We start from the raw sequence: 14,050 nt of genomic DNA, 5'->3' as shown, positions 1-14,050 counted from the left end.
AGAGAGTAAAACACTGTGGGACTCAAGTACGCATCTTAGATAAATAAAGATGCACATCGAAATAGTACAAGCAGTGGAAATAGTCAATGTTTCATACTGTTTCATAATTTTCTTTGACCCATCCTCAGGCCTGAATTGCAGACCTGTAATCACGTATCCAATGCTATACACAAGCACACCACGAATTGTGCTAAACTGACACACTTATGGAAGGAAAAATCCCGATGGCCAAGGATCAAACCACCGCAATGTTATCAATAACCATACAGCAATTTTCATCTAAGAAGCGGTAACCACGCTCACGAAAGCAACTGCAGGCCACCTCCTAAGTCAAGTGAGAATGGTTCAGTATCGGCATGGCTTGCTTTCTGGTCCATAGTGTACCACAACGCCAAACTTTAACGCTGCTCACAAGTCTCCTTAAATGAGCACACCTTGTCTTACGTCAAAGTAGTAAATGTCATAATAGAGTATTTTGTTATTCTGCTCTTCATGGACAAATAGATAGATACTATGCTCATGGGAAAAAAAACAATATAATCGACTTTTAGATTCTTCAGCCGACAAACTACAGATTTAATTAGACCTCCAACATTACCGATTCAACCATTATGCCAAACAGTCCAGTAAACTTGGCTTCATAATTCATAGGGGGCCCGTTAAGAACAGAGGGGACTTTAACACAAAAGAATAGTCCCCTTACTTTCATCATAGTGGCAATGATCACCAATGAGTCACCGGCATGCTTAAACAAGCTCCCTTTCAACCATTAAGGTAAAAATAGGTCTTTTACCAATCATTCAAGGCATGCAATTATAACCTGCACATAATAAACCTGTGTAGTACCTCATTAAGCCACAGGGGTAATCCAGACACCAACAATGGCGGTCAATTTCAGAAGGGATTGCTCCAACCACATGTATACTGGACTAAGAGAACCCCAAAATTACTCTGAAACCAGCATCAGTGGCTACGATTCAAGATGTTAGGATTCAAAGAAAAAAATATAAAACCAAAATATCTGGTGTATACGATGATTGCTGCACGTGCTTCCTTGCTGATGTGCGTAACCGGCAAGACCATTGATGGGAAGCATTTATGTACGCTTACATGGAGCGATGCATTTGTAACTTCACCTGCACATGTCCTAGCAGACCCAGGCACGAAGAGGGAAGAATGGATGGAACTGGTGATATGTAGGCACAAGACACCGGACGGCGTAGACTGTGGTGACGGTGGGAAGAGCTACAAGTCAAACGAGGGAGAGGAGAAGGGAGAGAGGCTGAGCAGTGTGCCACTCAGCACTCAAGAGGAGGGCTGGAATGTGGCCTATTTTGAGAGCACTGAATGTGTTTTAAAAAGACAAACTGCACTAGTTAGGGAAAACTTGCATATTGTTAGTACTTTGCTCAAACAAAAACGTAACACTATTCCAGTGGACTTGGTGTTACCAGGCTACTGCACGTGTGCACTCTCTGAGCTTGTGCATCTGTGTGTGGCACCGTGTGCAGAGGAAATGGGAGAAGCGTGTATGCTAGCATCTCTCCAGGCTGACTTTATCACATGTTAGTGCATCACTGTTCCAGCAGACTATTTATGGCAGAGGGAAAGCGTGGACTGGAAAGCATCGGAATGGAATTTGCCACCAGCCTCACTAGAGAGGAGAGCTGCAGTTTTGAATCACAGTCCCCTGGGAAATACTGATGGAGTCTGGGATGCTGGAGGGGAAAGTGCACTCCAGAGGTAAACAACTGACTATGACCAAAGCTGGCACACTGTGGCAAGAAATGCACATAATCGGATCTCAAACTCCAAAAAGACAAGCCAGCAGTTGGTTTAAACAATCCAAGACACTTCTCGTTGCTGCCTGGAGATCCGGATGACACACAAACAGAGGTGTGTCTACTTCGCATGGAAAAGAGCAGGACCGGGTTTAAGAAGGATGCTCACTGTACGCTGAAACAACATACTGTGAAGCTGGGAGGTTATTAAAAACTCTACGTAAACAAGTTTGTAGACACATTAAAATAGGTCCTCACTGGGTGCACCTTGGGTGCCTAGAGAGAGTGCCTAATGACTTTAAGCACTGGTTACAGAAATCTGAAAACGGTGGCCCTAGGAGACGGATAAAAGGGATCTTGTTGAATTGTGTTACGGAACTATCTGATATCCTAGCGCCTGGAAGCCCCAGCCAGGGGGTTTTATATAACCGGATATTTTGTATTTTGAGGGGAGGTGGTTCACTTGTTCAACCATACAGAAGTTATACTGTTTTGCATTACCCCCCAAAGATATCGAACACAACCCTAAATTAATTTTCAATAGTTTTTGAATTAATGAATATGCACACAGTAGCACACTAGGGTGATCCAGAGTTCATCTCGATAATTTACACGGGGCACTCATTCTAAAGAAGTGACTTCTGGGAAAATGAGGTTAACACACGACAGAAAAGCAGCATCCGTTTCATAAGGCTTCTTCTAGCAGGCAGTGTGTCCTAAATATTGCCCTCTTACGTTGTAGGTGACCGGTTTCTCCGCTGCCCCAGCTTCTCTTTTGGGAGAGGACCAAGGGATGGCGCATGCCTCCCTGACAGTTTAAGGGCTGCCAAGCTCTGGATGCAGGGAGACAGCTGCCACATGACAGTCATTTATTACAAGGGCCATGTCGGCACACACAGGGCCCTCTTATTTTCAGATGAGCTATCAACGGGGATCCTCTGGTCAACAAAGTGTTTGGTGACAGGGACTGCCTCGCCTCCTCCGGCGATCCCCATCCTCCACCCCTACTCAGAGATGTAATTAAAGGATGCTGGCCCCGCCCCCCAAACAGCAGACAGGCTCCCAACAAGATGGCAGCGATGCGGTGAGCGGCTCGAGCCCGGTGCAGGCCGCACCTCCTCGCGCTGGGTATGCTGGGAAGCGACAGACTAAATTCACAATACACCTCTGAGCCCGGGACCACAAGAAATGTGTTCGGACCTAAAAAATACATGCGTTACACGACACCAATGAACATGTCAACACGAAACATGACCCTTACAAACGCCAGAAAGTAACATACTCTGACATAAAAAAGCATAGCATGTCCCTATCATGGATGACATACACGCCAAATAGAAATACGCCCCAATCACCCACGGTTCTTCTCAGCAAAACAAGCACAAAAAATGTAACTCGACCTGACTGAAACGAGGCGCAAGGGCAGATCCGTTTTCGAGAACTTTCAGCCGAAGGAATGCAAAAACTACGGGCGCAGAATGAACGTGTCTGCAGTCCCTTGGAAAGGGGGGCTGAAACATCTGCTCAAGGACTTAGAAATTGTAAATAGAAATAGCACCTTAGTTACAGGTTTAATTGTAAATAGAAATAGCACCTTAGTTACAGGTTTATTAAAAAAAAATGAAAACAAAGCTTTTAAAAAACATCTTTTAATGCAAGTGGCAAAGGAGGAACAGCAATGAAGAAAAGCCTTCAGGGCAAGGGGCAAGCGGTACCCTGCAAACGTATTCCAGTTCGGCTCCCATCGCTCACCTCGATGTAAGGTCCCAGAGCAGTCAGGTCTGCTGCACACATTTATCCTGTTCAGTCTGTAATTCTCCTGGTGAAGTCCCACTGTCTTGGTTAGAAAGATATACCCTCTACTTGACAGGCACTTACCTGGACAATATGATTTTGTGAAATAAAAGGTGGCACACCATCTAACAACTTCAGCAGACGGTCTCAGTGGATTAACTGGTTAACTGTCCGTTATGAAACTACGAAACACAAGTTCTATTCTCGGCTTCCCAACCAACCAAATTGTGCAATCTTAGCCAATTCAGCTCTACCTCTTTTATTAAATCTATTTAAAAATACAGTTTGGATAATAACTAATATTCAAGGACATGATGTGTCACATCCATGTTCTAAGTTTGCTTAAAAGCATGATTACGAGAGGCAAATGTGCATGCTTGGAGGGGAGGTGCTTGTATACAAAGAACAGAAGTTCACATGCTTTCATGCCTTTTCCTGAGGACTGCTTTCTATACCTTTTCTCTTACACAGGTGGTGGTTAGGGCGGTAGCAATTGTTTCTGTAGCTCTACCTAAACTAACATTTTGATGCCTAAATCACTGCACCAACCACCTCTTAAGTATGGGGCAAACTTTGCTGCTGCTAATGGTAACCTCAGGCCCAATGGTGCCTGTGTGGTTCCAGATAAATCAACTAGAAAATCCGCAGTAGCTAAAGTGCTTGTTGGAATGGCTTGGAGCAGCTTTTACATGTAAGTTTACGGGCTGTACCAATGAATAAAATACAGACACTGAACATCCATAAGATACAAAATCTTCCTTTGGTGTACACGTGGTGCTGTGGTCAATTGTGACCTGCACCAGTGATATATTCAAGGGTGGCCTTACTATGAAAGTGGCAGCCACCTACTATCCCTTGCCACTTGAAACAGCCCGGGTGCTAGTCATGTGACTCAACTTTGGAATGTTTTGATGAATGAAATTTCAATTAAGATGCATAAAAGACTGCATTCTGGGGGAAAACGGAGTAATGCCTCCCTTCCCATAGAAGTCCCTTGATAGTTGTGTGTTCAGCTGGCTAGTGAGCATAAGGGAAAAAAACACAATTGGTCAATGGTGTTTTGTGATGTACAATTTCATTTTTTTGCATTTAAGTTTGTGGTATCTTTTAACAATGTGCTGGAGGTGAAAATTAAATCCTGGTAGTCGTTGCCAGGATTTTGATAGAGTTGTGGCACAGTACACAAAAAGTGTTTGGGGTTAGAGAAAGGAGTTTAATGGAAAGAGTCAGCCATGAGACAATGGCGTGGTCTCCAGATATAAATGCCAGTAGAGACGACTAGATTAAGGTAGTGTATACATTAGATAGACACTTAATATTGGCAGCAGGGGTGACAGCTTCAAGAGTTTAGCGGAAACCGGATTAAGGGTTAAAATACCATTTAGATTAAGGATGCTCTTCTGAGGACTCCTTGTGGTGATTCTAACCTCTGCAGTGATGCTATAAACCCATAATTCAGCATTTCTTCCACACGTCGAGCGGCTGTATTTCCAGAAGGCGCACGAGTCCCCTCCCACGTAGTTCCTACTGCCAGCATTTGACACAACCAAGAGCTAGATTTCGAAACAAATATTCGGAATTGAATTAGTCCACTGACTACCATTAAAGTGGTTGATTTTGTAACAAAGAGAAACAAACGGGCTGATGAAAAGTATAAAGATTTTCCCTTTCTAAGCAATTTCTCCGTTTGCATATGTGGTGGCTTGTTTGTGAATGTCAGTGCACGCCTTTTCACATCTTATGTACGATGCGTGCAGCAGCATGTTTTTTACCTTCTGATTCCAGTAGGTGGCAGTATTTCAAAGCACCATTTTCCTCATCTCTTCTCACTTGCGGAAAAAAAAAGACAGCTGCTCCCAAAACTTGCCAGCCACCCAACGCAGAGCCGGAGGCCTGGCATGGTACCATCCATGTGCTCGCACAACTGGAACCCAGGCAACGTCACCGGTGCCGCCTTTGCGAGCCCTGCCTCAGCAGCACCAGCTGAGTTTGACCCGGCCGTTCCCAGGCAGGCAGGAAGAACCATTTTAGTTTGCACAGTATGTACGTGCACGCGTTTATCTGTCGACGACACGCATTTAGCACGGCCGGTGAAAAAAACAGGAGCTGTGGTGTGAACTCGGACACTTTCAGAAGCAGCTGGTTGTGTGTTAAACACGGCTCCTCCTCATCCCTGGACGAAGTACGTTTAATACAACTTCCAAGGTTTGTGATGCTCACAAGGACAGCAGCGAGGGGAGGTGCTGCTCTCCGACCCACACACCAGGAGCTAATTATTTACATGAAAGGATTTAAAGCTGCAGGAACTTTCTCTTCACACGACGAACACCATTCTAACTCCCAGAGTCACAATCAGGTCACAGGACAGAAACTAGGCAATAGTTCATCAACTAGGCGGTTTGTAACAAACTGGGCAAGCAATGATGTACATACTAACCAAAGGGTAACGCACTGGGCAAAAAAGTAGGAAATTGGGCACACGCTAGGCCAAGGGCCAAAACAGATAACGTGGTACAAAAGAGGGGTGGTGATGGACGGAGCATCTGAACCAATCAAACACTCACACCCATTCAACAGATCTGGGTTTAATCCATCACCGTTCTTTAGCCCACTCGGTCACCCCAGTTCAGACATGGCCATATGCAAATCAGTCTGACCCTGTGCCTCATGGGAACAGTCCAGCCCGAACTGCCAAGCCATGCCTTCCCTGGACCGGAAACAAGCTTCCGAGGACCGGTTTCTGGCATTTCAGCCGTCTTCAGCCAGGCTTGCTTGAATCCAGTGGCAAAGTCAGCAAGGGACTCACGTCTGAGCATACCCTGCCAACTTATGGCGAACAAAGTGGTACAAAAGGGGGGTGGTGATGGACGGAGCATCTGAACCAATCAAACACTCACACCCAGTCAACAGATCTGGGTTTAATCCATCACCGTTCTTTAGCCCACTCTGCCACCCCAGTTCATACATGGCCATATGCAAATCAGTCTGACCCTGTGCCTCATGGGAACAGTCCAGCCCGAACTGCCAAGCCATGCCTTCCCTGGACCGGAAACAAGCTTCCGAGGACCGGTTTCTGGCATTTCAGCCGTCTTCAGCCCGGCTTGCTTGAATCCAGTGGCAAAGTCAGCAAGGGACTCATGTCTGAGCATACCCTGCCAACTTATGGCGAACGAAGTGGTACAAAAGGGGGGTGGTGATGGACGGAGCATCTGAACCAATCCTCTTGTACCCCTTTTGTAACCCCCTTTTGTACCACTTTGTTCGCACAGGGTCAGACTGATTTGCATATGGCCATGTCTGAACTGGGGTGGCAGAGTGGGCTAAAGAACGGTGATGGATTAAACCCAGATCTGTTGACTGGGTGTGAGTGTTTGATTGGTTCAGATGCTTCGTCCATCACCACCCCCTTTTGTACCACTTTGTTCGCCATAGGTTGGCAGGGTATGCTCAGACGTGTGTCCCTTGCTCACTTTGCCACTGGATTCAAGCAAGCCAGGCTGAAGACAGCTGAAATTCCAGAAACCGGTCCTCGGAAGCTTGTTTCCGGTCCAGGGAAGGCATGGCTTGTCAGTTCTGGCTGGACTGTTCCCATGAGGCACAGGGTCAGACTGATTTGCATATGGCCATATCTGAACTGGGGTGGCAGAGTGGGCTAAAGAACGGTGATGGATTAAACCCAGATCTGTTGACTGGGTGTGAGTGTTTGATTGGTTCAGATGCTCCGTCCATCACCACCCCCTTTTGTACCAAAACAGATAACAGCATGCACAATAACCAGTGGCAATAAAGGCAACAGTGAGCAAACTAGGAAATGCAGCACACAAAATGCCAACAGGAGTCTCGTGCAGCAACACTGTCCAAGCAGCACGTCTACCGGATAAGCATGACTGCAGCCTCCCAGGGCGTGATAAACCCAACATCACTCTCCTTCAAGCTCAATAAATTTACAAACAGAAACTGACAATTTGTACGGTGCCCTCAAAAGGCACAATTTCAATAGAGTAAAATAACTCCCATCATTAAAATGTTGAAAGGAGAAATATTGTGTTAAAAAAATGTTTGAACACCCTGTGGATGAACAACGAGCAAAATATATATCATTTGTAGGGATACATACAACATTGTCAGAAAAACGAGCAAACATGCTCACCGTGGACAAAATGTACATATCCATCCATGAGAATCTAGCAGTTTCCTGGTCCAAGGAATTACACAGCATACCTTCCTCAGTAATAAAGAAAACATGCTCCCTGATTTGCCAGCCCAACTTTAAGCTTAATGAAGCTGAAAGCCTTCTAAATAGGCAAGCGATACAGGCTAGCTCACAAGGAAGATGACGTACATGCTCAGCTAAAATGGACCATCTTCCGGTCACCAGGTGCCCCTCTGCGTGCAGGCGGAGTTGTACATGCTACCAGCCAGTCGGGCATGTTTGCTCCTTTGCGCCAGTATCTCTTCACATTAAAACTGGAATGTCACTGTTTATGAGACAGCATACCCACTTGCGTCTGGACAGGAAAAACAAATCTCGTCAAAACGAGAAAAGGCAATCTCGACGACAGGTGAAGAGGGCCAGAACAGTCGCCTTCTCGGCCCAAATTCTCAGAAAGTTGTAAAACTGCAGAGTGTTGTCTCCAGCGCAGTCTTTGTTCTTACCCTGGGGTTCCCCGCTGCTTTTTTAGATTATATTACGTATTTGGGCCCGGCAACCCCTGCTTCTAGAGGCAGTTCCATGGATGAACACTTTTTGTAAAGCATAATTCCCATACATTGCTCACCTTGCTCCAGACTAATACCTTCGCTGACATTCGTGAACCTAGTCTACCCCAGAGGCACCCAAATGCCTCCATCACACCTCCTCTACATTACATTAGAGCCACTTCACAGCGAGATGTAAGCATCTGAACAGCATTCCAGACCACAGGGCCTGCGGTGTCTCAGTCAGCCTGGAAAAACGAGTACCAGATTCCTCCAAACCAGATATGGCTCACACGCCCCAGGGCTTGTGTGCCCTCCTGCAAGCAGCAGTCGAAAACAGGTCAAATTGTGCAAAAGAATTTCAAGGTCTGGCTGCTGCACTGGTCTGCTCCCAAATTTATTGTGAATTCGGCTGATTTCCAGCTCCCCAAACCACCAAGGTGAATATTGTGTGCTGGCACAATACGTCACCCTAAGCTTGTCCCCCGCCTATGCTATTCATTTCCATTATACACAAGGGGTGAAGCCTCATGAGTACAAAGGGGAAATGCCTGGCCCCTGTGGCTGAGGCGATCTGATACCACAAACAGGCGGGGCTGTGGTGACAAGAGAGCACAAGTCTAATTACACCACTGGCGCTAATAAATCAGATCATTTTCTTTGAGGTCACAAATCCATAGACAATGGGGCCCGGGCATGGTAAAGAAAGCCCTGCCCAGTTCATTACTTTCCCTCGTGGGAGGGTGCAATGGAAGGATTGGCCTTTGAAGGTCCCAAGAATGGCCCAGGTGAGGTGATGGCTAAGTACTGTTAGGCTAGGGTAGTGATTTCAGGGCATGCTGCAGTGAACTGTGGCCAGCTAACCACGGGTTCCTATCCCAGCAAGTTAGGTTCATACTTTCATCTTTCACAAACTAGGATAACAGTAGTATCTGCTATTAAAGAGATAAAATGCTGTGCACTGTATACACTGTTTATATTCAACATAACCTACATGATCAACTTCTGCACCACAAGAGGAGGGGCCTGGGTTTTGGGACTACATATTGTTGAAAGCCACGTACACCACAAGTTTGGTTTTATATATTACATAAAGATCAGACAACTTGACAAGTTAATATATCTGTTTCAGAGCTCAAAGTGCTATCAGGGGGCCATGGCTAAGAGTCCCAGCAGATGGCCTCAAACAGTCATCTGCCTGAAGTCGAAAACTAGTATTGAGCTTATTGAAAATCAAGTTATAGTATATTAATTATAGTATATGCCCATATGTACTCCTGTCCTCATAGAGGTGATCGCTGGAGTACAACTAGGATGTAGATTAAGGCTTTAAGAGTTCGCTGAAGGCCTTCTAATTCGGTTGCCTTCTTGTGATGATGAACAGATTGTTGCAGGTCTGGGAGCAAAATCATAAGCATTATTGTCTGACCTAATTTAGATGATACAGAGGTCATATTTGTGGCATGCCATGCCCAATCCAAAGGTCTGCATGTTTATTAGGGCTGAATATGCTGGTAGCGGACAGTGCAGACGTGTGAGGACAGCTGACTAAACTATTGCTGATCTTAGAAAATTAAGAGTCTTTACAGGTGAATGCTTTGAGTTTGGCGTTGCTTCAATATCCTGGAATCTTTATAGATACCTTCCTAAGTTTTTGATGCCTACGTTAAAGATAATGCAGCAACAACTAATCATGGCCTTCCTAGGTGCAGGGACTCACATGTTGATTTATTTTATCTAGCATGGCTTTGTACTAGTGATGTGCGAAATTTCTGTAACTTGCTTTTACATAATTTTTCAAAAATACACAAAAATTAGGCGAAGGTATGCCAAATTCAAAGCTGGCATTTAGTGCTATATTTTAGCGTGAAGTGCGTCAATTTAGGAGAAGGAGGACCTATTTTGCATACAACCTAGTACAAAAACTTTAGTGCCACAAAAAACAGACACTCACGTTCCAGTCTTTTGCTTTGTTCCCGTGCTCCTGCGCTAACATTTTCTGGGAATTTTGTGAAACAAGTGTAGTGCAAATTTTTCAAAAGTACACCAGCGTAACAGACATTTTGCTGGGGCATACTTTGTACTGCCACACAGACTTATTGGCCTGAAGTCCTGGTCCCAATTCTGAAAATAAATGGTCATACTTTGTTTTGCTCTCCACTGTTTAAAGGGCCTGAGAATATTGCAGCAATATTTCTATTTTTGGCTAAATGCGGGGTGGAGATGGCCTGGATGAAATTTCTCTTCCTAGAATCAAACATTGCATAAAGTATGTTCCCTTATGCAAAAAAAATGCTGTTAAGTACAATGCCCTGTTGCCCAAGGTATCACACCTAAAAGTTATCTGGGAACCATTATGTAAATATATAAGTGGTAATAATACCATTACATGGTGAAAGTGTACATCTTCTACATAATATCTGTTTATGGGGCCCCAGAAAGTTCTAAAACCTATTTTTACAGAATTGTCCAGTGCATTACGGATTTATGACAGTTCTTAAACTGACGCTATCTTTAAGTTAAGACAGACATTTACAGAATGGACATTAAGATTCATGTACAATATGATGTTCTCCCCAAGTAGCCAGGAAATGTATATAATTGTTAAAATATACATACAGTGTTTAAAAATCACAAGCTCCCACTGCTATGCATGCATATGCAATTAAGGATCTGATGTGCTAACTTCAATTAAATAACAAATAAAATAAATAATAAGTTGCTGCAGTCAAGCCCACTATTTATGATAATTTGGGCAATGGTGCTCTAAGTCCAAAGAATGGATTGCATTTGTAGACCAGACTACGAGGGCTCTTTTTGTTGAAGGAGGGAGCTCACTTTCTGGTGACATGCCTCTCAACCATACAAAAAAAGAATATATTTAAACACCTGTTCAATGTGTTCTACTGAAGCACATTAAACTACATACCCCAATGTTTAGATTGTGCAATGGCCATAGTAATCACTAAAAGGTATGCTGAAGACTCACATTCATGTCCACTGGTCAAGGGCAACTAAAAAAAGATTGATGATTATTGTTATAGCCACCGACTGGGTGCATCAACTCACTTTACGGAAATCCCCACATTTCTTGCTCAAGCACTTCTTTTGGGACAATGCAAGAAAACCAGTGAAAAAGCCAAGTGGGTTGAGCTAGTCTTGGAGGGATGTAAGTGATTTTGCACATCACAGATTTGAATCTTGCCTCAACCGACTCAGACTTTCATCTGTTTGAGTTCAATAGAAGTTGTGCAATTTAGAAGCGCAAGACCAACATCTATTACTTAAGTGTAAAGTTACTATAAGGCTTTGTCATCAGGGATGCGATATTCTGTAGCCCTACCTTCTATTTTACAACAAAATGTGTTTAATATTTGCTCATATTAATTTAACTAATTGGACCTAAGATCTATGCTACAGGCAATTACATATGGAAAACCCAAAATGGAACATTGGGGTCCTTTGATGATCTGGAATCATGTGACAACCTTAGGTGGAAACAGACAATTACATTTTGTGGAATGTCTTATACAACTGGCCAGTATGATGTTATTTTTACAAATTCTGGACTTTGGTGCTCAAGTAATAAAGACAATTTTTAGCTTTGTTACAACAGCACCAGGGCTCTTCAGAGATTCTCCTGGCTACATCCATGTGTAGCAAGCAATAGTTCACAGACTAGTCTGAAAAGCCTGTGCAAGAGGAACACGATGGCAGTCACATCCAAAAGTGAGAGAAGTACAATTCTTTCCAAGATGACCCTGGAAGAGAAGAATTCTGTCATGAGGTACAGAGCAACCGCATCTGGGCAAGTCACCACTCCTGGCTCGGACAGATTGCCAGTCATACTGGGAGGTGCCCTGAGGCTGAAACGAGGTATCAGATATACTCTGAAAATAAAGTTTGCCAGAGAGTGATCAGAGACTTAGGAAAAGACTCTATAAACTGGAGATACAATTCCCAACATCTGAGTTCTATAGTCTACCCATTGAGCCAACCTGGCTCATATCTGCAAGATCTCATCTGAAGGTTTCTGAAATCCCACAATCAGATGTCCACTTACAAAAAAACAAATGCCACTATGCATACATCCTTAAGTCCAGTTAATATCAAGAAGAGATCTGGTCTCCATCCTTATCCTGCAGTGTGTGCTCCTAGCAGGAGTGTGTTGTGACGATGTAGAACTAACAGAGCCCAGTTCACTCAACCAACACCAGTCATGCCCTGCTCTTTTGATGGACACTTGCTGGCCCTGCTCCTACCATGCCGGTTTACTGTCTTACAGCCAGACTGACTACTGGAAAGAGCATCGGGAAACCTTAGCTTTGCACTGGTTCATGCAGAGCAATCGAATATATTTTTTTGTTTTATTGCTTACGCCCACCAAGGAAGCCTTTCCAATTCTATCACCTCGTGGATGGGTAATGCCCTTTCCAATTCTATCACCTCGTGGATGGGTAATGCCCTTTCCAATTCTATCACCTGGTGGGTAGGTAACGCCCAATGCAGGGTAAACTGCAAAGTTGTCGTTAGTTTAGATAAAGGCATTGCACTTTCCAAGCCAGAAAATGGATCAAGTTTGTTTTTTCTTTTGCATTATGACCTGCAAATATCTCAAAATGCCTACTATCATCCTTAAGGTATAGTACTCTCCCTAAACTACATGAAGTACAGTTGTTAAATTGAGCAAGTTATTTACACTGGTGACATCGACGCATAGCAAAACCCAACAAAAAGGGTTGCGGGTTAAACAGAAATGAACCAGCGATCCCTCGCTGGCATAGAGGTAGAACGACTGCACAGGAGTCTGCGTCTTGGGAAGAGAATAATATGATCCACCACTTTATCCACATTTGACTGATAATCATCATTCGATCATAAATTATGTATTTTAAATATACCATGTGCTCTCACTTTTTCGAGACTTCATAGCGCTTCAAGTGAGAACTCTGTTGCAACAACCAAACTACTGATTTACTTCTTAAGGATGAAAAGCTTTGTGGCCCCGATGAAAGTTGAACCTGGGACCTTTAGTTCATAGAAGAGTCTCTAGAGATGGATGAATAACCCTCGAGTGAGCCAGTCTGTCTCTGCCCAGATTAAGGAGACTAGAAACCCCCCCCCAACTCTCTACCCATTTTACAGAAAACCTAAATAGGAGCGACAGAAAAGCAGCACGAAGCCCTAGGAGAAACACTCTTTGTTGCAAAACAGGCAAGTATTGGTCCAGATTCACGCCTCCCAGCCCCCAGGCTTCTTCCCCTGATGTGCTATGCTGTAGCTTCTAGTGATGGCTTTATTCGTAGCATTGTAGATGCTGCCTGTATGTCTGGTAGTCTTTTAATCGTGTGTTACTTAGAGGTACCAATTCTAGACGCGCCAGCAGAGGAAGGCAAAGCCTTCTTTTGGGTAAGTAACAGTGAAAAGGTTAGCGGTCCTGCCCCTCTTTATCTCGGCTTCCCAGTTCTACATCCAGTGACAGGAGGGTACCCCTTGCTGCAACGGCCTCGCCAGCGCTTTATCTTCTGCGGCCCATGCATCTGCGAGCGGCGCAGGCCTGGGTTTCCTGCTGCTCGCTCAGGCTGATTGTTGTTACTGCCTGGGGCCTTCGAGCCCTGCCCACGTCTAGCATCTTCCTCCCGGCATCCATTTCGGCCGCGTGCACTTTAAAGGGCGGTCTTTGGGCAGTACGGTGAGGTCTTATCTGCCTCCCCTGTGCACAAATAGGCCTTTCTAGAAGCTAATGCAAATAGTTTAAATAAAAAATAAAAAAACAG

General features: G+C 44.4%; 1 protein-coding gene across 8 annotated transcripts in view; it reads right to left on the bottom strand.

Moving 5' to 3' along the window:
- Positions 1-14,050, bottom strand: part of RREB1 (ras responsive element binding protein 1) — a 181,847-nt gene that overhangs the window by 79,197 nt on the left and 88,600 nt on the right. Inside the window, exon 1 of one of the 8 annotated variants that reach the window (XM_078688060.1) lies at positions 5,348-5,443. The exons of the other annotated variants lie outside the window; for them this stretch is intronic. The gene's annotated coding sequence lies outside the window, so the exon portion shown is untranslated. Of the gene's footprint in view, positions 1-5,347; positions 5,444-14,050 lie in introns of those variants that run through there. 8 annotated transcript variants of the gene reach the window in all.

The sequence above is a fragment of the Lissotriton helveticus genome, chromosome 4_1, assembly GCF_964261635.1.
Source record: "Lissotriton helveticus chromosome 4_1, aLisHel1.1, whole genome shotgun sequence".
Classification (NCBI taxonomy): domain Eukaryota; kingdom Metazoa; phylum Chordata; class Amphibia; order Caudata; family Salamandridae; genus Lissotriton; species Lissotriton helveticus.
Note: the sequence above shows the minus strand (reverse complement) of the source record. Positions and strands in the feature narration are given on the sequence as shown.